Source organism: Saccopteryx bilineata, chromosome 12 (assembly GCF_036850765.1).
Source record: "Saccopteryx bilineata isolate mSacBil1 chromosome 12, mSacBil1_pri_phased_curated, whole genome shotgun sequence".
Classification (NCBI taxonomy): domain Eukaryota; kingdom Metazoa; phylum Chordata; class Mammalia; order Chiroptera; family Emballonuridae; genus Saccopteryx; species Saccopteryx bilineata.
Genome location: NC_089501.1, coordinates 20,623,693 through 20,648,510, shown reverse-complemented (window position 1 = coordinate 20,648,510; position 24,818 = coordinate 20,623,693). Strand labels below are relative to the sequence as shown.

At 35.1% G+C, this 24,818-nt stretch overlaps 1 protein-coding gene and 2 non-coding genes across 4 annotated transcripts in view; 2 read left to right on the top strand and 1 right to left on the bottom strand.

Moving 5' to 3' along the window:
• Positions 1-24,818, bottom strand: part of NKAIN2 (sodium/potassium transporting ATPase interacting 2) — a 1,024,603-nt gene that overhangs the window by 337,019 nt on the left and 662,766 nt on the right. The gene's annotated exons all lie outside the window — the stretch shown is intronic.
• TRNAS-GCU (transfer RNA serine (anticodon GCU)) lies at positions 14,366-14,441 on the top strand. Its single transcript has one exon. It is a non-coding gene; the product is annotated as a tRNA-Ser (tRNA).
• On the top strand, positions 24,341-24,416 carry TRNAA-UGC (transfer RNA alanine (anticodon UGC)). The gene has a single exon. It is a non-coding gene; the product is annotated as a tRNA-Ala (tRNA).

The window sequence follows — 24,818 nt, the reverse complement described above, 5'->3', positions numbered from 1 at the left end:
TTGTATACCTTAAGTTTGCACAATATTATATGTCAAATATACTTCAATTAAAAACAATAATTCCCCTGGAGAAGTATAATATAAATATCTAAAGATTTTTATATCCTGAAATAAAGGCAGTATACTGGAAGGCTTTAAATAAGCTAATATGGGTAAGACACTTAACATAATTTAGCATAATTTCAGAGAATAGTATAATTGCTCAATAAATGTAGTTACTTATATTTTTGTTATTATATCCTTAATTCTGGTTTATAATGTTCATCATTTCCCTCCTCTACTCTCCTTTCTTTCATTATCATAGTAATCTCTGCTAGATGAAAGATTATTTATTTATTTATTTATTTATTTTTCAATTACAGTTGACATGCAATATTACATTAGTTTCAGGTATATAGCACAATGATTATACAACTTACTAAGTGATCACCCTGATACATCTAGTACCAGTCTGACAACATACATAGTTATTACCATATTAATGACTACACCCCCTACGCTGTACTTGACATCCCCATGATTATTCTGTAACTAACAATTTGTACTTCTTCATGCCTTCACCTTTTCACCTGTCCCTCTAAGTCCCCTCCTATCTCCACCCAGTTCCTCAACATTCCTCTTCTCTGGTTACCACCACTTCTCTTTCTGTGTCTGTGAGTCTGTTTCAATTTTCTTTGTTCATTTATTTTGTTTCCCAGATTCTTATATTAGTGAAATCATGTGATATTTGTCTTTCTGATTGACTTATTTGACTGAACATAATAATCTGCAGGTCCATCCATGCTTCTGCAAATGGTAAGATTTAACTTGCTTTTATGACCAAGTAATATTAATATTCCATTGAATATACTTACCACAGATTTTTTTTTTTTATTATTAACTTGCCTACTGATGGGCCCTTGGGTCACTTCCATAGCTTGGCTATGAGGAATTAAGCTGCAGTGAACTCAGGGTGTGTTTATTCTTTTGAATTAGTATTTTGGGTTTCTTCAGATAAGTCCTCAGAACTGAAATCTCTGGGTCATAAAGCAGATCCATTTTGAAATTTCTGAGGCATCTCCATACTGTATTCCACAGTGGCTGCACCAGTCTGCATTCCCACCAGCAGTGCAGGAGGGTTCCCTTTTCTCCACATCCTCGTCAGCACTTGTCATTTGTGGATTTATTGATGATAGCCATTCTGATGTTTGAAGGTCTTGTATTGTTTTTCTATTTGCTCTCTTTTTAATTGAATACATTGGGATGAAATCAAGATTTCAAATTTTTTTCATTCTTACATTTCCTCTGGCTGATATTTACATTTAATTGGCCAGTGCAACTACATCATGTGTTCAAATTTATTTTGAAATTTCTACTGAGGCTTTAAGTAGTTCACAATACACTGCTTTCTTCATCAAAATTTAATAATATATACTCTGTATATGAATTTATAAGACATTTTTATGTTAATCCATGCAGGTGTCAAAATAGAACTGGAACTATTTTAAATTATATTTATTGAGCACTTATGTATTTAACACCAAGTTATTTATATTAACCAGCAGTATTTCTCATTTACTCTTCATAACAGCCTGATGAAGAGTAGGTTCAAATACCACAAGCTTACCCATAATAAAACTAAAACTTAAAAGGTTAAGTAATTTTCCCAGGGCTATCAGCCTGAAAGCAGTAACATTAGAACTCTGAGTCTTTGTGAGTTAACTCAGTTTAACAAAATTTCCAAAAATAATTTCAAAATACACATTGTCTTTTAAAACAAATAAATCATGAAATGTTATAATTACTATTCTTTTATTTGTATATTTTAAGAATATAGTTGTTTTCATAGATAAGTTTATTGTTAGTAATAACTTAGTGTGTATGTGACTAATGATCTTAAATATTAAAGTAAAGATAAAAATTTTGCGATGGGTGAGCATTCAATATCCCTGGACCTTGAGTCATTTTTAGAGAGGACTGTTTGGTTTTTCTTTGAAAATGGAGCAACTTGTAGACAATAGCACTGAGTTTTGAGATGTGGGCATTTTAATGCATAGAAAACACATATCAGTAGTATGTAGTCTTTTATTTACAAATGGTCTTGCAAGAAGTTGGTATCAAATAAGATGACAGTAATATAAAGAATGTTTTTTATTTAGTCAGACTAAAATCTCTGTAGTTCTGAATCATGTCAAAACACTTCAGTCGTAAATTCATTAAACTTATTTGTATTTCTGATATTGTTTTCTTGAAGAATTCTGGAAAAGATATGGGAATTTAACTTGTGATTTGTATGTACTCTTATTCAGGTTACTTATTGTAAAATTAAAAGGAAGCATTATACCTGATATTTCCATAAACTTTTCATAGTGGGTGGGGTCATGGGAATTTTCCTCAATGCACTGAAATCAGTGAAGTAATGTTGACTCTTAGATAATAAATATAACTGCTATAGCAATACTCATTATATATACATCTAATTTTAAATTTATCATAAAACCAGCCCACCTTGTGGTTACTTGAAAAATATCACTTTTTTAAATAAAAAGGTTATTTTTATAATAATAAAAATTACAACATTACCCATACCTTTTGAAATTATTACTATTCTTTTGGGGGATTCTTTCTGGAGAGCCACAGTTAAAAATAATTCACATTTTGAAGTGTGGCAATTTTAATTAGCGTTGCTTAGAAACAAATTATAAAATTGTTGACTTCCATTAAAATTTTTTCACAGGTGAGTTTTTAAAAGATTTAACATCTCTTATAATTTCTTTTTATTCTGAGTTTAAATGAATTCTCCTTTTGACTCCATATGTTACTTAGAGAAATATTACAGAATACCTGCAGTGATAGGATCTTTTTTTTACATGTCTTATTACATGTTGCTGTGGGTCTCCACTGAGAAGACCTATTTTAATTCTCATTTTCTGACTCTCTCCTGAGAAGGAGAGCTGCCGTCTTCTTTCAAGGTCACAGGATTTGATGGATGAGGAGTACTAGCAGAGATCCAATTTGGAATGAAACTTAACGTTTCATTTCAAATTGAAAGAAAAACAGAAAAGAAGATTAACCTGTACCAATTAAGTTGAAATGAGGCCAAGGGCAAGTGACCTTTTAACAACTGAATAGTATGATCTTAAAGTTGAATTACTAAATTATTTTTCAAGTTTTTTATTACTGCTTACTAGAAGTAGCTAATATTTTATATAAAATTCTTCATTTTCAACACTTTGCTGCCCAAAGTAGCTTATTTTCTCCTAAAAACTGTACTATGACTAATTCAATGTCATGATTAGTTATAAGCAACCCCATTTTATAAAACTAGCAGAGGATTTTATTTTATTTGCATTAGATCATGGATCAGGGTTTCTTGTTGCCATCCAAGGATTTGTGCTTGAATTTGGTTTCTTAATCCAATTGCCACATTACTGTCAGCCAAACATTATGTAAAACATTATACTCATCCCATCAATAAAGTTTCCAGAACTATTAAAGAGATATGATTTATGATTTAAAAATAAAGAGACTGTTTAAGAAATATTGATGTATCTATCTGTGAGTTTGTTTGCATAGAAGTCTTTCTTTAAATAAAGCAGATAAAATTTTTTTCAGCAAATCCTCAAATATTTAGAATTTTATTAACTCATTTATGTACAAAACTGTAAATGCTATTTTTATGAAATTATTTTCTATAAATAGAAAATAATCTAACTATTGATGCAAAGTATTGTTCTTTTCACATATAATTATTTCATAATCAGGCAAATGTCCTCTTAGTGCTATGGAGTTTACTGATTAATATCATTATAGTAACTTGAAAATGGATGTAATTATGTAGTTTCTGTAGCACATACTTGTATAGACAAAGAAACTAAGAATTATCAATGTCATTAACATACAATCTGATCTTTGTAGGTAATGAATTAATAATCTAATAAAGGTAAAATGCATACAATGAATATGAACTCAATTTGGGGATAATTATATCTCTGTGGAAAGACAGAAGTAATAAATTAAGGGTCATTATTTGTACTTTCACTAAGTAATAGTCAAAGTTTTTTTAAAAAAATCTTATAGTTCATTGCTATTTTGCCCAGTGAATAAAAGAATGACGACATGATTTCTTAACACCATTCTAGATATGTAAGAAAGAATGTGAGGTGTTGTCAAGGTCTTTGAGATTGTCCAGTCAAAGGTACCATTCAAATGATTTTCTGTGCCAACGCTACTACCTTTAGAAGTTACAAATTGCTAAATAGATGCTTTATATATTTCTAAATATTGCATTTTGAATTGAAACCTTTCAGGATGTAAACAGTAAAAATAACTACAATGTATAAATGACTTAGAAATGTCATAACATTCTTAACAGCAACAGAATCACAAAGCTGTTCTTAAGTAATTCATTGAATAATAAGCTCTATATATGCCTGTATATAATTTTATAGTTAATTGGTATGAGGATTTGAAAAAAAGGGTGCTAGTTTTGGGCAGAACAGGTTAAGGAAGGCCTTGTGGCAGAGATATAACACAAAGTTCTCTTTACAGAATTGAAAAGACTCAGATAAATGCTGAAAAAGGGGGAAGACTTTGCCAGAGTTAATATGGGGAGGGGTGTGGGGGTACATAAGGTTCATAAGCACGTGGTGATAAAAGATGGTAGAAAGTTTAAGAAACAGGATGGGAAAAATGGTAGCCGAAGCAGGTTTTATGTGGGAATAACTAAGAGATAAAGTGGGAACAATGTAATAGGACCAGATGGAAAATAGGACCAATAGGACATTTTTATTGTCAAATAAGAGGTTTATAATACATCTTGGAAGCATTAAAGGAACCACTCCCCCACACAGGACCTTGCCTGTTAAAACAAAATTTGTATATGTATATGTACATAATTGTACAAAATAATCTGCAACACTTCTACATGGTAATGGCACTAATTAAACATTCTCTTTTATTGTACTTTATTGGCCTATTATTATATGTTACTCAACAATGAGGTATTCTTCAAACTTAGATTATCAGTTAAGTAAATGGAACATGTGCATACAAACAGGGATAATTTTATTTTAATCATTTACATCTTAGCTTTATTCCAAAATTCCATCCTATGGAATGGTTTAATCCAGTCTGCATACTTGATTCAATTCTCTTGTGTGGAAAGTCTTCACTTCACAGGCTGATTTCCTTTGTTGACAGGTCTCAATCTCTTTATTTGCTTACATTTCTGGCTCAATGGTTCAGTGTGAAAATGTTTTTGCAGAGTTGTGGAACAAATGCTCAAGATTTTCCTCTTAAAGTTCACTTTACTTCCCTTAGGCAGATTTCAATCATAAGTCAGAATATTTTGTGATCATGCAAGTCATAATATTTGTTTTCTACATTTCTCTGGTGTACTATTCAGTACATATATATAGATAGAGGTACATATTTAAATATAGCAAACATTTCTAAAGAAATGTTTTATAAATAAAGGTTTTTTTACTAGACTCTTAAATATAGCATATAACATAACAGAATAATGAAAGATTTCAAAAAATTAATATGAAAGGAAGATTATAATCTTGAACTGTCAGGTGGCTTATTCTGGATTACTAAACTCAGTCAACCTGAATTACATAAAACTAGTATTCCCCTGTTGTATGTTTGTGACTTTTTTTCATTCAAAACCTCTAATATAAAGATGTGAACAAGAAATATATATTAGAAATCTTACATGGGGAATGTTATACATTTTGTACTATGGAAAAGGTTTGTATTTGAGAAAAGAGTGAGAGGTTTATTGCTTGAAGTAATTGGTTCTAATCTATTAAATATTTTTTTTGCTACGTACTAATATTTAAATTGATAATGACCCAATGATTATAGATTCTATAATCTTCATACAACATCAGGGTGGTTAATTCTTTCATGGACTTCCATGAAATTTCTGTTGGGCTGCACTGGTCTGTAGATCTGACCTGTAGTTGAAAATCACTGCTTAATAGTGCCAAATGATAAGTTTTCAACCTATCAATTTTGATTTCCATACCCTGCACAACTAGTACCAAAAATAAGAAGGCTAACTAAGAACATTTTCAAAGACAAAAATATGTTACCATTTACATACAGACTCACGCTTAAGAAACTTCTAAAGGATATACTTTAGTAGGAAAAAAATTTAATTCAGAATGAAGGGAGAGGATACACAAAGCAAATATGAACAATTAAATTATTCCATTTATTAATTAAAATAAATAAACATATAATTCCAAAACAGACATTGACTAATATGAGATGTTTTAAAAAAGGAATCTAGAAAACTAAATAATAACTTAAGGTTAGTTAAGGTTAGAAAACCCTACATATCTCATATTATTTGAGAGAAACATAGTGATACTGATCTACCACAATTCTATTAACTCAACATGTTAATAGTAAATCTGAAAAGACTAGAAATAGAGTACATAGCTTCTAAACTTGCTTCTGGAAGATGGAGATTCTTCAAAATAATAGTATAAAATCCAGCTACATACCATTTGTAGAAGATTTACTTTAGCAAAATGGCCTAAGAAATTTTACATTAAAGAGATGAAAATAAAGTACAATATGTCAATTGTATAAAGGATGATGAAGCAATATTAAGCTTAGGTAAATACATTTCAAGGAACATAAAATTCAACTTGAATGCTGTTCTTTCTTCATAATGAAACATGAATCATAAAAAATAATACAGAGCAATACCTGTTGTAAGTAACACTTCTAAGCCTATAGATAACAATATCATTTAAGTGTCAAGATAGTTTTTTTTTATCCTTTTTAAGCTGTCATTTGCAATTACTACTTTACTTATAATTATGACAGAATAAGATTTTTAACATGACACTTATCCTTAGTTTTTCCCCGACAGAAAGCCAAAGATTTACAATCTCATAATCTTTTGATATCATGTCATATTTTAATGTAAATGTGCTAGTGCAATTCACCGTACAATACATCAGCAAGTTGCTTTGTTGAAGGACAGGTGTAAGCCACAGAATAGGGTACTGGCTGTTTTGTGGACTTTGTTCAGACCACTGATGACACTATGTGAGCCAATCAGTCCACCAAGGTCTAGGCTGATTTATTCTTTACTGATTTCTGAAAACTTCTCCTTTCCTTTCATTTTAGTGGGCTAGAAAGCAGTTTAGAATAATTAATATATATATTAACAAGGAAATATTAATTTTTCCATATTATACTTGCTTTTGGTGATCAAAAACTAGAAAGTTAGTTAAAATTCCCTACAGATTATTAAATAGCAGAGAACCCAGAGGTCTGAATCAGAATTCACAAGAACTTATAGAAAGAACTCAGTCAGTCACTGCAATGGTCAGAAATTTAGGGCAAAGATGGAAGACCTGATTGGCCAATTGTTTGAAGTCAATCACTTAAGACTGCTCAGATTTCAAAATATGTTCTTCATAGGCAGTTGTGAGGATCAAGTTTACATTTGTTTTTAGTCTTCAGCTTTGAGGGTAGGATGACCGGGTTCCATGTAAATCTATAGTTTTAAAGGCCATATTATGATGTCTAAATATAGTATGAAAAGGAGATCACTTAAAAACATTACAGTTCTGGCCCTGGCTGGTTAGCTCAGTGGTAGAGCATCCGCCTGGTGTGTGGGAGTCCTGCCTGGGTTCGATTCCCAGCCAGGGCACACAGATTAAGCGCCCATCTGCTTCTCCACCCCTCCCCCTCTCCTTCCTCTCTGTCTCTCTCTTCCCTTCCTGCAGCCAAGACTCCATTGGAGCAAAGTTTGCCTGGGCGCTGAGGATGGCTCTGTGGCCTCTGCCTCAGGTGCTAGAATGGCTCTGGTTGCAGCAGAGCGACGCCCCAGATGGGCAGAGCATCGCCCCCTGGTGAGCATGCCGGGTGGATCCTGGTAGGGCGCATGCGGGAGTCTGACAGCCTCCCCGTTTCCAACTTCAGAAAAATATAAAAAATACAAAGAAAAACAACAAAAAAACAAAATACATTATAGTTCTATAGTTTTTCTAATGCTACCTGATACTATCAGGATGCTAAAATGTATTTATTTTTTTCTGTTTCCATGTTTCTTCTTTCAGAGTAGATTATTTTAAATGCAAGCACATTTAAGTCCCTTTAATGATAATAGGTATGTTACAGATATGTAAAGAATTCCTTCAAAGGCTCATATGGTGTGTCATTAATGACATACCCCACAGCAGATTAAGAGCTGCAGTCCTACAGCTATTTCGTCCATCCAGTGCACTGCTTCAGCTTCCTTTGAGAATTCACCAAAACAATGGTACACTTTTTCACTCTACAGATGTTAAAAATCCTGCTAGAGTTTTAACATCAACAAGTGTTCATCCTGCTGCACTCATTTATTTAGATTTACTTTGGTGATTTTTTTATTCTTTCTTAAAATACTTAAGTCACAGACCAGCTCTACAGAATGGTTCTTATGGCTTACTTTATCATATGGCTTACTTACTTTTTAAATGACTCTAATATTTTAATAAATTGCACACTCTTCCCCAATAAACTTCCTTAGAAATGTATGCAGTAAATCGACCTACACAAGCCATACTAAATACAGAGTTCTGAACACAGAATTATTTTAAACAAATATGACAGAGAAGCAACATATGTCCCAATTTAAAGGCTATCAAAAGCATAAATACTTTTTACACTGCAAAACAAGCAATTTTTTTAAAAAGCAACAGATTTGATCTTTTTAGCATCTTGCAAAAACAAAATTTGCATCTTTCACACGAACAGAGTCAACAAAATAGGGTTACTCGGGGTTCAAAAAAAGACACCTGGTCTTAGGTATCTGTATGCTCATCACCTTCATTGGCATTTGATAATGGAAGTAATTAACACTATCAACTAATACCTGAGTACATGGAGCCATTGCAGTAAACATAGTAATTTTTTAAACTAGGTATTAATAGTGTGTACTCTGTAGAATAACTTGAGAATTCAAAATCTCATATCATAGCATGGCTTAGCCTCAGAATATCTGATATTTGTAGAACATTAGGGAAGAGAGGGGACTCAGGAATCATATAATCCAGACTTTCACAAATTAATATTTTTGTGAAATTCTCTGAAGTAAAAAAAAATATGTGATTAGATACATTTAGAAAATATTGTATAATGCATGTAGATTCACAACACATGAAATTGTAATGGCTTTGAGAAGCCCTGTGGTAAAAATTCTCTCTGTCTCTGTCTCTCTCCCTCTCACACACACACACACAAACACACACATGCATGTTTATCTTTCTTTAACTCAGCATTTCTATAACTTATTTCACTTATTCTTAAAATAAATAAACCCCTCATATAACCAGCACTTGCAAAAAGTTTGAGATTCTGAGCTTCTTGGTCAGAACAGTGAAGCCTAGAATATTAAGTTACTTTAGCAGAGTTACTAGTTAACTAGCAACTGGCAGAAAAAGATCTAGAATCTAGGTGCTTATTTTCAGTCACTGTTCTATTATATAGCCCTTCTTCCAGTGGAGGCAGTATACACAGTGTGGGTACTCCAAGGTGTTACAATTTAACCTAATCCCAAAGATAAGTAAAATTAAAAACAATTCCCTGAGAGCTTCCAATGTCCCAGGTATTTTCTAAATGCTTCAAGTGTACTAGCCAAAGTAAAGCCTTTTTACACATACTACAATAAAGAAACAAGATTAAAAATCCAAGAATTAACCAAGAAACCAATTAAGTACTATGAAAATAGAAAATGTTCCTATAATACTTAAGTGGAGAGGACATATCTAAACATAAATGTATAATGTATCACAAAATTTATAGTAAAATGTTGAGGTTTAAAATCAAACAACAACAAAATTTAGAATCAAATGTCTAATATAAACAAGGTATAAAATAGTTTTACAAATCAATGAAACAGACAACCTATAGGAGAAATGGATTTAAAAAAAGCAAATTGTCAATTAGCAAAAGCAAAGTTATTCATTAAGAATTATAAAGCAACACTAAAATATTTATGTATAAAATCAACCAACATTAGTACAATCCGGTGTTGGCAAGTGCATACAGAAATGGCATTCTTCATACCTAAAAGAATTTAAACTGTTGCATACTCCATGGCAGCCAAATCCTACATTAGAATTTATTCTACACACATAGAAGAATGAGTTGGTAAACAGCTATAACTATATATTCATATGGAAACAGACAAATCCCTCCCAGAGCTGTATTCAATAACAAAAAGCCAGGAATAATGAAATGATTACCAAAAAAGAGAAAGTGAAAATAAATTTTGGTCCATTAAGGCAAATGGAATATATTAAGCAGTGGTGTGAGAGAAGAAGAGCTTCATGTATATTAACAATAAAGTTATACAAGCTGTATTAAGGTTAGTAAGCAAAAAAGCAGAAATAGATAAGCAACAATATTTAAAAAGTATATGAGTATACTTGAAAGAAAAAATAAAAACAAAACCAAAAACCCTTTGTCACTTAATCCCTGATGCTGTTTCTGCTACAGTCTCTCTACCCCTTCACCACCCTCCACTCCTCTACCTGGCTGCACCTTGCTTAAAATAAAGTCTGCTGAGAAGTCTGTCCACACTGCACTGCAGGAAATGGGGCCTTACTTGCATTTGTAGATTATTCAGGCAATCTCAGAAGGCTTTTAGCCAACAGCCTATTAGGCTGAAAGGATGTCTGTTATATAATGTATATGTTTGTTTATATGTTTGTGTATATATTTATATAACAAATGTCTGCAAGAATACTAACTTTATTAATTCTGTAGATAGGGATTAGTGGGCACCTTTTCTCTTATTCTTTATTTATAGTAAACTTTACTTTTTTAAGCAAAATAAATATTGCTAGGCTCTAAGAGAATAAAACCAAAAACACTAAGAGGAAACACTGGGATTCAATGTATCATAGTGCTTTTCTACTGCTGGATTTGGTTTGTTTGTTTGTGTGATAACCACTCTTTACAATTGTCAGGGCTTCTTTGAAGTATAAACTATTCATTTCCCACTTACTCATTTTTTTCTAAGTGCTCAATGTCATTTTTAAAAACTGGAACAATGCTATTTGTATTTCCTAAATGTGTTTACACTTCAACTGGTAGTTCCTTTGTTTCAAGTGTTTCATCTCAAATTCTCTCTTTAACTGACATGTGCCTACACACGTATGTGAGGGGTGGGCAGCTCCTATTGAAGATAAAGCCTAATTGCAGGTCCTCAACATCTTCATAGATGTTATTTCTAGTCAATAAGGATATGTACTAAATATTTATTGTTTCTTAATGATGAGCAAGTGAATATTATATGAACATTTCAGGACATGACTAAGTAACCTGCAGAGATAAAGTTCAAAACTCTATAAACTCATTTCAATCACATTATAGTGCTAAGATGACCATGTATGTTGATTTTTTCTTGACAATTAATTTTAATGGGGTTACATTGATCCATTAGAGTACATAGATTCAGAGAAAACATCTCCAGATCATTTTGACATTTGATTATGTTGTATACCCATCACCCAAAGTCAAATTGCCCTCCATCACCTTTTATTTGGTTTCCTTTATGTCCCTCCCTCTTCTCCCTTCCTTCCCTCTCTTCCCTTTCCCTCACCCTGGTAACCACTGTACTCTCATCTATGTCTATGAGTTTCAATTTTGTGTCCCATCTATGTATGGAATCATACAGTTCTTAGTTTTTTCTGATTTACTTATTTCACTCAGCACAATGTTATCAAGGTCCATCAGTTATCATAAAGGATACTATGTCACATTTCTTATGACTGAGTAGAACCACATATATATGTACCACATCTTTGTCCAATCTTCTACTGAAGGGCTTTTGGTTGTTTCCATGTCTTGGCCACTGTGAACAATGCTGTGATGAACATGGGGCTGCATGTATCTTTACGTACCAATGATTTTGAGTTTTGGGGGTATATGCCCAGTAGAGGGATTGCTGGGTCATATGGTAGTTCTATTCTTAATTTTTTGAGGAACCACCATACTTTCTTCCATAATGGTTGTACTACTTTACATACCCACCAACAGTGAATGAGGGTTCCTTTTTCTCCACAGCCTCTCCAACACTTTTAATGTCTGTCTTGTTGATAATAGCCAGTCTAACAGGTGTGAGGTGGTATCTCATTGTAGTTTGTTTTTTTGTTTTTTTACAGAGACAGAGAGTCAGAGAGAGGGATAGACAGGGACAGACAGACAGGAATGAAGAGATGAGTAGCATCAATAATTAGTTTTTCATTGCGCATTGCGACACCTTAGTTGTTCATTGATTGCTTTCTCATATGTGCCTTGACTGTGGGCCTTCAGCAGACCAAGTAACCCCTTGCTCAAGCCTGCGACCTTGGGTCCAAGCTGGTGAGCTTTTGCTCAAACCAGATGAACCCACGCTCAAGCTGGCGACCTTAGGGTCTCAAACGTGGGTCCTCCGCATCCCAGTTTGAGGCTCTATCCACTGTGCCACCACCTGGTCAGGCTCATTGTAGTTTTGATTTGCATTTCTCTAATAGCTAGTGAAGATGAGCATCTTTTCATATATCTATTGGCCATTTGTATTTCTTCCTGGAGAAGTGTCTGTTCATATCGTCTTCCCATTTTTTATTGGATTGTTTGCTTGTTTGTTGTTGAGTTTTATGAGTTCTTTGTATATTTTGGATATTAGGCCTTATCTGACCTGTTATTTGAAAATATCATCTTCCATTTGGTTGCCTGTTTGTTTTGTTGTCAGTTTCTTTTGCTGTGCAAAAGCTTCTCAGTCTGATGTAGTTCCATTTATTTATCTTTGCCTTCAATTCCATTGCCTTTGGAGTCAAATTCTAAAATGCTCTTCATGGCCAAGATTCATGAGTTTGTACCTATGTTTTTTTCTATGTAATTTATTGTTTCAGGTTTTATATTTAGGTTTTTGATTCATTTTGAATTAATTTTCATACAAGGGGACAAACTATAGTCAAGTTTCATTCTTTTGCATGTGGCTCTCCAGTTTTCCCAGCATCCTTTATTGAAGAGGCTTTCTTTTTTCCATTGTGTGTTTTTGGCTCCTTTATCAAAGAGGATTTGACCATATACATGTGGTTTTATTTCTGAGCTCTCTTTTATTCTGTTTCATTGGTCTGAGTGTTTATTTTTCTTTTTCTTTTTTCTTTTCTTTTTTTTTTTTTAGATAATGATGCCTTCTTTTTTTTAAGTATTTTAATTATTTATTCATTTTTAGAGAGGAGAGAGAGAGAGACAAAGGGGAGAGAGAGGAGGGAGAGACAGAGAAAAGGGGGAGGAGCTGGAAGCATCAACTCCCATATGTGCCTTGACCAGGCAAGCCCAGGGTTTTGAACCAGCGACCTCAGCATTTCCAGGTCAACGCTTATCCACTGCGCCACCACAGGTCAGGCAGAGTATTTATTTTTCTGTCAGTACCATGCTCTTTTGAATATCATGGCTCTATAATATAATTTGAAGTCAGTTATTGTAATGCCCCCAGCTTCGTTCTTTTTTCTTAGGATTACTTTGGCTATTTGGGTTTTTTTATAGTTCCATATAAACCTGATAATTTTTTGTTCCATTTCTTTAAAAAATGACATTGGAATTTTGATGGGAATTGCATTAAATTTGTATATTGCTTTGGATAATATGGTCATTTTGACTATATTTATTCTTCTTATTCAAGAACAAGGAATATTTTTCCATTTCATTCTATCTTTTTTGATTTCCCTTAACAATGCCTTGTAGTTTTCATTATATAGGTCCTTTACATTCTTTGTTATTTTATTACTAGATATTTTATTTTTTGTTGTTGCAACCGTAAAAGAGATTATCTTTTTTAGTTCATTTTCTGATTTTTCATTGTTGGCATATAGGAGGGCAATAAACTTCTGTATATTAATTTTGTATCCTGTGACCTTACTGTACTGGTCTATTGTTTCTAATAGTCTTTTTGTGGAATCTTTGGGGTTTTTGATGTACAGGATCATATCATCTGCAAAAAGTGAAAACTTTACTTCTTCTTTCCCAATATAAATGCCTTTTATTTCTTTCTCTTGTCTGATTGTTCTGGCTAGAACTTCCAGCACTACATTGAATAAGAGTGGAGAGAGTGGGCAGCCTTGTCTTGTTCCTGATTTTAGAGAAAAAGTCTTCAGTTTTTTGCCATTTAATATGATGTTAGCTGTGGTTTGTCATAAATAGCCTTTATTATGTTCGAGAAATTTTCCTCTATACCCATTTTGTTGAGTGTTTAAATGATGTTGTATTTTATCGAATGCCTTTTCTGCTGTTGTAATAATATAATGTTATAGTAGTCAAATATATAGAAATGTAAAAAACAAAAAAAGGAAGATATATAAAAGTAATTAAAATTATATTAAAAGCCCTGGCCGGTTGGCTCAATGGTAGAGCATCGGCCTGCTGTGCAGGAGTCCTGGGTTCGATTCCTGGCCAGGACACACAGGAGAAGCGCCCATCTGCTTCTCCACACCCCTCCTCTCCTTCCTCTCTGTCTCTCTCTTCTCCTCCCACAGCCAGGGCCCCATTGGAGCAAAGTTGGCCCGGGCACTGGGGGTGGCTCTATGGCCTCTGCCTCAGGTACTAGAATGGCTCTGGGCAGCAGAGCAATGCCCCAGATGGGCAGAGCATCACCCCCTGGTGGGCATGCCGGGTGGATCCTGGTTGGGTGCATGCGAGAGTCTGTCTGACTGCCTCCCCATTTCCAAATTCAGAAAAATACAAAAAATTATATTAAAATAATTATTAAAATTAAATAAAGTTATGCCATTTGGATAGGAATTAATATAATGGGTGCCAATGTGATAAACAGACTCTGACTTTCAAGTAGGGCTCAGTTAGTATGTGTGTGAAGTTATATGTAGATAAGAAGTGGCTTGGTGTCATAACTCTGTAATGTGATAAACAGACTCTGACTTTCAAGTAGGGCTCAGTTAGTATGTGTGTGAAGTTATATGTAGATAAGAAGTGGCTTGGTGTCATAACTCTGTAATGTGATAAACAGACTCTGACTTTCGAGCAGGGTCCAGTAAGTGTGTGTGTGAAGGTATACCTAGATAAGAAGTGGCTTGGTGTCATAACTTCGTAAGTTAACATAAATAAGAACATCTTAAAAAGTGGTTTGATGTAAACTTTTCAGTAGATTAACATAAAAGGGAGTTCCCTGTGAGGAACTCCCAAAATGGTCGTTTGAGGTGATAAATTCTGTAGACTGACACCTGTTAGAAGGCATTAGCCAGAAAAGGTACTAAGATGAGGGCCCCCTTGCTGCAGTGGTCGCCCAAACTCCAACATGAATGTGAACTGTCTCCACATCACTCTGAGCTCTAACCAAAGACAGCCGAGAGGAGCACGCTGATGAGGCCTCCTTAAGCTGCACCCAGGCACGCCAAAAGGATTTGTGAGTAATAAATTGCCTGTGTGATTACTGTAACTAACTCTGTGTTTCTTGGTCATGTCTTTCTTTCAATGGCAGTTAGTGTCGGCACTTGTCAGTAGCATCCTCATAGCTGCCTCAAGAGTAGTCTTGAAGAGGCTGCCAGCCCTGCTGATAAGCAGGAGTGTCCCACTGCACGGGGAAGTCAATTCAGGGATGCCTGATAGACGTAGAGCTTGGGCTGTACTGAGACATCTGCATCTATTGATAGGATCACATATTTTTTGTTCTTTGTTTTGTTGATATGGTGTATTACAGTAACTGTTTTACATATGTTGAACCATCTTTGTGATTCCAGGATGAATCCCACTTCATCATGATGAATTATTTCTTTATTGTGTTGTTGTGTTTGATTTGCTAGTATTTTGTTTAAGATTTTAGTATCTGTATTCATTAGAAATGCTGGTCTGTAGTTTTCTTTTTTTGTGTTGTCCTTGCCAGGTTTTGGTATGAGGGTTATGTTGGCCTCAAAAAATGTGTTTGGAAGTATTGTTTCTTCTTCAATTTTTTGGAATGCTTTGAGTAGAATAGGAACCAAGTCTTCTTTGAATGTTTGATAGAATTAACTGGTATATAGCCATCTGGACCTGGACTTTTATTTTTTTGGATGTTTTTGATAGTTGTTTCTATTTCCTGCCTGCTTATGGGTCTTTTAGGCTATCTACTTTTTCATGACTCAGTCTAGGAAAATTGTATTTTTCTGGGAATTTATCCATTTCTTTTAGATTGTTAAATTTGGTGGCATATAGTTTTTTTGTAGTATTCTACAAAAATACAATACTTCTTTGTATATCTATGATATCTGTGGTGATTTCTCCTCTTTCATTTTGGACGTTGGTTACAGCTAGTGCTCGACTTATGACCAATATTGGTTCCGACAGACTGGTTGTAAGTTGAGTAGGCTATATGTACAGTGCTGCGAAATAATGTTATAAAAATCTTTAATTCATATTTTATCATAATTTTCTTTCATTATTGTTATATATCATAATTTTCTTTGTTCATTTTATGCCATTTGTATCATCTCTACACCATTTTGCTTCTTATTTTTACATTTATCAGGTTTAAGTAAAACACTGCATTACCAGTACAACTGGTTTAATATTTCAAAGACAATTTCCTCTTGGTAGACATCTCGGGAGGGGTTTGATGAAAAATATCGAAGACACAAAACACAAATTGCTGTACTGAGTCTGGGATAACAGTTGAAATGGTGCATGGGGAGATGGTAGTGCTGCAGGAAGCTGGTCCGCACTGTCGTATACCCAGCTGGGCAATGCTTGTGCTGGCAGATGTAGAGAAGTTGTGGCTAGCAATTGTGGTCATAAAGTTAAATGGTCGTAAGTTGCATAGGTTGTAAGTCGATCAATATTTGTATATGAGTCCTTTCTCTTTTTTCCTTAGTGAGTCTTGCCAAAGGTTTGTCAATTTTGTTGATCTTTTCAAAGAACCAGCTCCTTGTTTTATTGACATTTACTATAGTTTTTCTGCTATTTTATTTATATCTTCTCTGACTTATTATTTCCTTTCTTCTGCTGGTTTTGGGTTAGCTTTGTTCTTCTTTTTCTAATTCCTTAAGATGTGATGTTGGCCCTGGCAGGTTGGCTCAGCGGTAGAGCGTCAGCCTGGTGTGCGGGGGACCCGGGTTCGATTCCCAGCCAGCGCACATAGGAGAAGCGCCCATTTGCTTCTCCACCCCCCCCTCCTTCCTCTCTGTCTCTCTCTTCCCCTCCTGCAGCAAGGCTCCATTGAAGCAAAGATGGCCCAGGTGCTAGGGATGGCTCCTTGGCCTCTGCCCCAGGCGCTAGAGTGGCTCTGGTTGCGGCAGAGTGATGCCCCGGAGGGGCAGAGCATCGCCCCCCTGGTGGGCAGAGCGTAGCCCCTGGTGGGCGTGCCGGGTGGATCCTGGTCGGGTGCATGCGGGAGTCTGTCTGACTGTCTCTCCCCGTTTCCAGCTTCAGAAAAATACAAAAAAAAAAATGTGATGTTAAGTTGTTTACTTGGACTCTCTCTTGTTTGTACATACAGGCCTTAGTGATATGAACTTCCCTCTTATTACTGCTTTTGCTGCATCCCAGAGATTCTGGTATGTTGTATTGTCAGTTTCATTTGTCTCTATGTATCTTTTGATCTCTGCTTTTATTTCTTCTTTGACCCACTCAGTTTTTAGAAGTATGTTTTTTAATTTCCACATTTTTGTGGATTTGTTTACTTCTCTTTTGCAGTTGAATTCTAGTTTCAAAACATTATGGTCAGAGAATATACTTGGTATAATTTCAATCTTTCTGAATTTGTTGATGTTAGCTTTGTGGCCCAACATGTGGTCAATTCTTAAGAATGTTCCATGTACACTGGAGAAAAATGTATACTCTGGTGTTTTGGGATGAAATGTCCTGTAGATGTCTATCATATCTAATTGTTCTAGTGTTTTGTTTATGGCCCATATTTCTTTATTGATTTTCTGTTTGGATGAACGATCTAGAACCATCAGTGGTGTATTGTAGTCTCTAAATATGATTGTACTTTTGTCAGTTTTTATTTTTAAATCAGGTAGTAGCTGTCTATATACTTTGGTGCTCCTTGGTTTGGTATATATATATATATATATATATATATATATATATATATATATATGAAGTGTTATATCTTCTTGATTCAATGTCCCCTTTATCATTATGAAATGACCATTTTTGTCTCTGATTATTTTTGCTGTCTCGTAGACAGTATTGTTATATGTAAGTATGGTTACACCTGCTTTTCTTTGGATGTTATATGCTTGGAGAATCATTTTCCAACCTTTCACTTTGAATTTGTTTTTATCCTTGTAGCTTAGATGTGTTTCTTGAAGGCAGCATACAGTTGAATTTTCTTTTTTGATCCACTCTTCTACTCTTGTCTTTTTATTGGTGAGTTCAATCCTTCTACATTTAATGTAATTTTTGACACTTGAGGGTTTTCTATTGCCATTTTATATACTGCTTTCTGATAGCTCTGTATCTTGTTTGGTTCTACTGTTTTGTTTTTCTGTCATTTGTTTTTGTTTGGTTGTATTCCATACTTCTTTCCTCTATTTCTTCCTTTTTTTAAGCCTTGTGTTGCTGTAGTGTTTTTCTCAGGGGTGGTTAATATTAGGTAATAAAAAATATATATATCATATTCATTGTAGTACATTATCTCATGAGTACTTCTGTACTCCATTCTCCTTTGCTACTATTAATCTTTGTCCTCTCCTCTTTTTTGTTTTTGTTGTCACAGATTAATCTTGTTTTTACTGTGATCTTGTTGGAGCTTTTACTTGTAATTTTGTTTTGTTTTGTTCTTTGTATCAGGTTGGATAACCCCCTTTAGCATTTCCTGAAGTGGGCATTTTCTGGTGGTAAATTCCCTCATCTTTTCTATATATGTGAATGTTTTTATTTCCCCTTTGTATTTGAAGGATAGCTTTGATGGATATAGTATTCTTGGCTGGAAGTTCCTCTTTTTCAGTACTTTAAATATTGGGGTCCACTCTCTTCTGGCTTGTAGAATTTCTGCTGAGAAATCTGATGATAATCTAATGGGCCTTCCTTTATATGTTGTATTCTTTTCCCTGGCTGCCTTGAGGATTTTTTCTTTGTCACTGGTTTGTGATAATTTCATTATGATGTTTCTTGGAGTAGGTCTGTTTGGGTTAAGGTAACTCGGTGTTCTATTTGCTTCTTGGATTCAAGGCTCTAATTCTTTCCACAGGTTTGGGAATTTATCATTGATTATTTGCTTGAATATGTTCTCCATTCCATTTTCTCTCTCTTCTCCTTCTGATATACCCATTATTTTTATGTTGCTCTTTCTGATAAAGTCAGAAAATTCCTGTAGGGCTTTCTCATTTTTTAAAATTTGTGAATCTCTCTCCTTTTCTCTCTGTAGTATTTCTAGTTGCCTGTCTTCTATGTCACTAATTCTCTCCTCTGTCTGGCCTGTTCTATTAGCTAAGCTTGTTACCTCATTTAGCAGTTCATGTATTGAGTTTTTCATCTCTGTTTGGTTCCCTTTTATAGTTTCAATTTCCTTGGTGATGTATTCTTTTTTTTCATTGAATTGTTTTTTTGAGCTCTCTAAATTGCCTTTCTGTACTTTCTTATATTTCTCTGAGTATTATTAGGACCTCAATTTTTAATTCTCTGTCATTTAACTCCAAGGCTTCTAAGCAATTAAAATATTTTTCTAGAGTTTTTCCATCATCAATTTGAGCTACATCTCTGTCTTTCGTATCCATGATATTTGATTTCCTTTTTGTTAATGGCATTTGAGAGTGATATTGTTAATAACACTAATAAGAGATAATTACAAAAGATAAAATGAAAATTGAAAAGATACAGTAAAAAAATGAAAATCCTATAATGGTAAATGGAACAAAAACTCCAGAGAACAGGGAGCCAGAACTAAGGAAAAATGATAAAAAGAGAAAAAATTAAGTCAAAAACATGCAAAAATGCCACACAGAAAAATATGAATACAAAATAAAATAATTTATTGATAAATGACAATTGAATGAGAGAAAAAAAGAAAAAAAGAAAAATATTTAAGGTTTTTGAAATATAACCCTCATAAAAATGAACAAGAATAAAAAATGTAACAACTATGGATAATAAAGTTCAAAAGGAAAAGGAAATAATAAAAAGGAAAGAAAATAAAATGACCAAAGCAGAAAAAGAAAAAAAAAAGTTTTTAAAAAATATAATTTTTTCCTGGTTTTGAGAGGTAGCTTCTTTTTTTTTCAGCAGGTGGCACTGTACTACAGGTTTTGCCCCTGTGGGTCTTTTGAGCAAAGGTGAGGTTTGCTGTTGTGTTGCTATGGCAATGACATAGGCTGGGCCTCAGTCCCGTTAGTAGGTGGAGCTTGTTAGGGCTTGGAGGCTCTGAAAATGGGAGTTTTAGTTAGTTTTCCAGGTGACTCTCCCCAGGTCTCTCCCACCTGAGCTAGCAGCCTACAGACTTAGCTGTGAGGTTCATCCCAGCCACTGCTAGCAGAGCAAGAGTCTCTAAGAGCATCCAGGTCCAGTACCGCTCAAAGCACAGTTCTAGGTAAGACTGTGCCAACCAGAGCCACCAATGAGAGCAGGCATTACTAGGAGCCTACTGCAGATCCAACGCCTTTCTAAGGGCCAGTGGACAGGTCTAGCACATCTCAGCCTGCCGAGGGCTGGGAGCTGATTGCAGATCAGGCACCTTTCTAAGGCCCCCCAGGCATGTCTAGTACGCCTCAGCTCTCCACGGGTCTATTCTCCACAGGCTTCTCTCTTGTGCCCTGTTTGGTAGCCCGCAGCAAGCCATGTGCATGCCCAGCCCCCACGACTTCCGCAGTACACATGGAGGTCTGCTCCTACCCACTTAGTTGCACAGTACCTGTGATCTCAGTCAGAGTCGGGAATACAGGAATGCGCTTTGAAACCTGTATTGGCTCGCAGAGGCACCCCAACCTGACAGGTCATGGCCTAGGGATCCCAGCCCTTGTGCACTTCCTGTGCTGTTGGTCAGGGAGCTGGGACCACACAAAAAATGCTGGCTACAGCCAGTGCTGAAGTCCACCACTGATAATATTGGGTTAAGCCCTCCAGCCCATGAGTGTGCGCCCACGCCAGAGGTGCCAGTGGAGCCACTCACACACCGCCCGCAATCGAGGACCCAGGAGTGCACAAAGCCACTAGTGCCCTCACCAGCTTCCGTGGGCACCCCACAACAGCAAACTTTGTCAGAGCCTGCCACCCATGGTCACCCCACGTTGGCAGTCTCAGGCCAAGCTGGTACACTCTCTCCTTTGCTTGGTCATTCACCCTAACCCAGCTTCTTCCCTCTGCCTAGATCCTCTGCTTCTCTCAGTTCCAGAGGAAAGTGGCCCTTCTTCAGATCAGTGAGGAAAGTGAAATACTCTGTTATTCATCTTACTTCCTTTTAACTAGATTATATATTCAGCCACCTTTTCACCCAACCATACCTTTGTCTGGTGTGTGTGTGTGTGTGTGTGTGTATTTCAGATGCTCCTGAGTTTTTTTTCTCTGTCTCTAGTTGTTGAATTTGTTGAAATTTCAAGGGAGATATTGGGAGCATCCCTCATGGTGCTATTGCTCTTATATATCATGTTGATTTTAATAGTCCAAACAATCTAAATAGTTACAGGTTGGTAAAGAGCAATAGATTGATACATAGACAAAATGGGATTGCCCATGTTTCATTCTCCTGGTAACTTGTGGGTTGTCAAGTGGGGTGATTATATTTGCAGAAATAGTTAAATTCCATAGCCAATAATTAAAGAGAATATTATTTGTTTTAAGTGCTATTAAGTAGTCCTGAAGGAAACTGAATAGTAATAAAATTCTCAGTTTTACTCATATATTCCAATTCATGACAAGACACGCCCCTCCTTCCACTCATACACTCATTAGTCCTACTAGAAGAATAACTTAATAATAATAATTTAATAATTCTCTGAGCATGTTTTCAGAAAATAAGACCCTCACTAACTGATTTTTCTCTAACAGAAAAATGTATTTCCATCCATAAGATTTTCAGTTTTAAAAAAGATCATTCATTTTAGCCTTTATCAATAGATTTCCAGCTTTAAAACTACAACCAAAAATCAGATTCTTTTTTTATAGATACAATGTTATTCAGCTAAAGTAATATAAAAGTTAATACTTATGTATTAAATAAAACTCTTATATGTTTATATTTTATAGCACAACCACAGGAAAACTTAATACTTGCAGTAATACTTTCTGTATATGACAATGCAGTTGCCAATTCACTTCATGCCCTATAATTTTATTTATAGTACTGTCATTGTTATAGTCAGAGAATTTAAGTCTAAATTAAGACCATAAGCAAATAAAAATATTTTTCTGATAAAAACTAGATATAAATAGCCTTTGAATATAATCACCATCCTCACTACACACAGATCTCAATATATTCCAGTTCTATGCCACAGTCTAGTCTAAATGTACCCACAAAAGTCAGCACATAAACCAGAAAAAATATATATATATAAAGTTCTAAGTATTTTAATATTTTAATATAATTCTTCTGGTTTAGAAACAATCCTTGTCATAGCCACTGGATAACCAAATTACCCAATGGTGTTGATCTGATTTTCTGGCTTTGAAGTAGTTTTGCCCTGTTTTTCTCAATAAATTTAGTTTTATACATTTGATGTTAGTATTTTGTTTTATGTATGCCTGAAGGAGAAATTGACACTTTCTTCAGATGATGGTGGTAGATCTATTAATCGAGTGACATTAAAAAAATCCTATTTCCCTGTGGGTGAGGAAAATCCATTGCTCTCATCTAGTAATTTGTTTTATTGTTTTCTTGTGCTTTTAAGTTTCTCTAGAACACTTGGTAATCATAAAGATGATAAAAAAAATTTCAGCATCATTTTCACTGTTGATCACAGTACTTTTTCCTACCCCAGTTTCTCATCTCCCTCATCCTTCTCAAGTATCATTCTCTCCCCATCTCCCCCTGCCCCTTCTCCTTCACTCTTCATCTCTCTCTCTGACCCTATCTCCACACAGAGTTTCAGGTGTCAGTCAAAAGACTCCAATCAAGCAATTAATATACAGAAAGGAATATAATTTTAACAGTGTAAGCCACAATTTACATAAACAAATGTTGCTCTTGCCTTTAAATTGAATACTAAAAAAATTTCTATGTGATGACCATAAAAAATAGTAAAGATTTTTAGCTAAATATTTCTAAAATATCCTTTTCCATATTTAGCATCTTCATCTATTAAAGAAAGAAAACAATCATTTTTAGTTTTCCAAATTAAGTGCTCTTGACAGAGTTGTTAGAATAGTAAATAATTCTCAGTAAGACAAAGTAAAATATGGTATAATAAGGTGTGGATGCCCTCTGTTCAAGTACTTGAGAGTAAAATGAAATAACATCCATCATAGAATTTGGCAGGAATGACCTAAAACTGTCCTTTTTGGGTACTGAGATGAGAATTGTTGTCCATGCTGTCTCCATTCTTGGCATCAACTGAACAGAGACTAAGATAGCCAATTAAGCTTAATTGTGATAAATTATGTGCCTTATATTCATTCTAATGGAGAACTGCTGCTTAGCAGGTAATAACCCAAAACACTAAAATAATTGTGGTTAAAACCTTGGGTTAGATGTAGAATGACCCTAGATTTGAGAGGGTAGTGCTTCATCTACAATACCATTATTACTGCATCCCAATTTACATACACAAGTAATGTTGTGACAATGTATAAACTTATGAACATTAATATGACTAACAAGCCCTATCTTTCCTGTATACTCTAAGTTTGTAATCTCAGCATAGCCTTATTGGCATAAACTTGAAAAACATAAAAATCTGAAGGTTGTCTTTGAATTGTACTCTATTTCTGCCATAGATACATGAAATTGTAGTGCAATTATTCTAAACTAACTTTCCTCTACTCCATATCTTCATTTCTGTGGTCCCCAATATTTTCTTTTATATTACATCCTTATAAATAAACGATTTAGTATTTATATTTAATATTTATAAATTTTAAACATTTATAAATTATAATCATGTATAACTATGCAAATATTATCTTGATCATTAAAATATATGAAAGTATAAAAGTAGGTAAAATAAACTCCAATAGGAGTTCTAATGCTTTCTTGCTCCATCCTAATGGGATGTGTTAAACATACCACATGGTGGGCTCATGTCTTTGTAGATCAATGATCAGGTCAACAAATGAGCCTTGCAAAGCAAGTGCTCTGCACACACTGATTTTTTTAATCTCAGTACAATTCTAGGTGTATAAAATTATGAACTGGAAAAGATTTGAAGTGTTTAGCCAGGATATACTTTTTATCACATCCATAACAGATAGAAATTTAGTATAAGAAATACTGTAGGCCCTGGCCGGTTGGCTCAGCGGTAGAGCGTTGGCCTTGCATGCGGGGGACCCGGGTTCGATTCCTGGCTAGGGCACATAGGAGAAGCGCCCATTTGCTTCTCCACCCCCCCTCCTTCCTCTCTGTCTCTCTCTTCCCCTCCCGCAGCCAAGGCTCCATTGGAGCAAAGATGGCCCGGGCGCTGGGGATGGCTCCTTGGCCTCTGCCCCAGGCGCTAGAGTGGCTCTGGTCGCAGCAGAGCGACAACCCGGAGGGGCAGAGCGAAGCCCTGGAGGGGCAGAGCATCGCCCCCTGGTGGGCAGAGCATTGCCCCTGGTGGGCATGCCGGGTAGATCCCAGTCAGGCGCATGCGGGAGTCTGTCTGACTGTCTCTCCCCATTTCCAGCTTCAGAAAAATACAAAAAAAAAAGAAAAAAGAAAAACTATATTGCCCTTACCAGATCATTCAGTTGGTTACAGCATCGTCTCATACACCAAC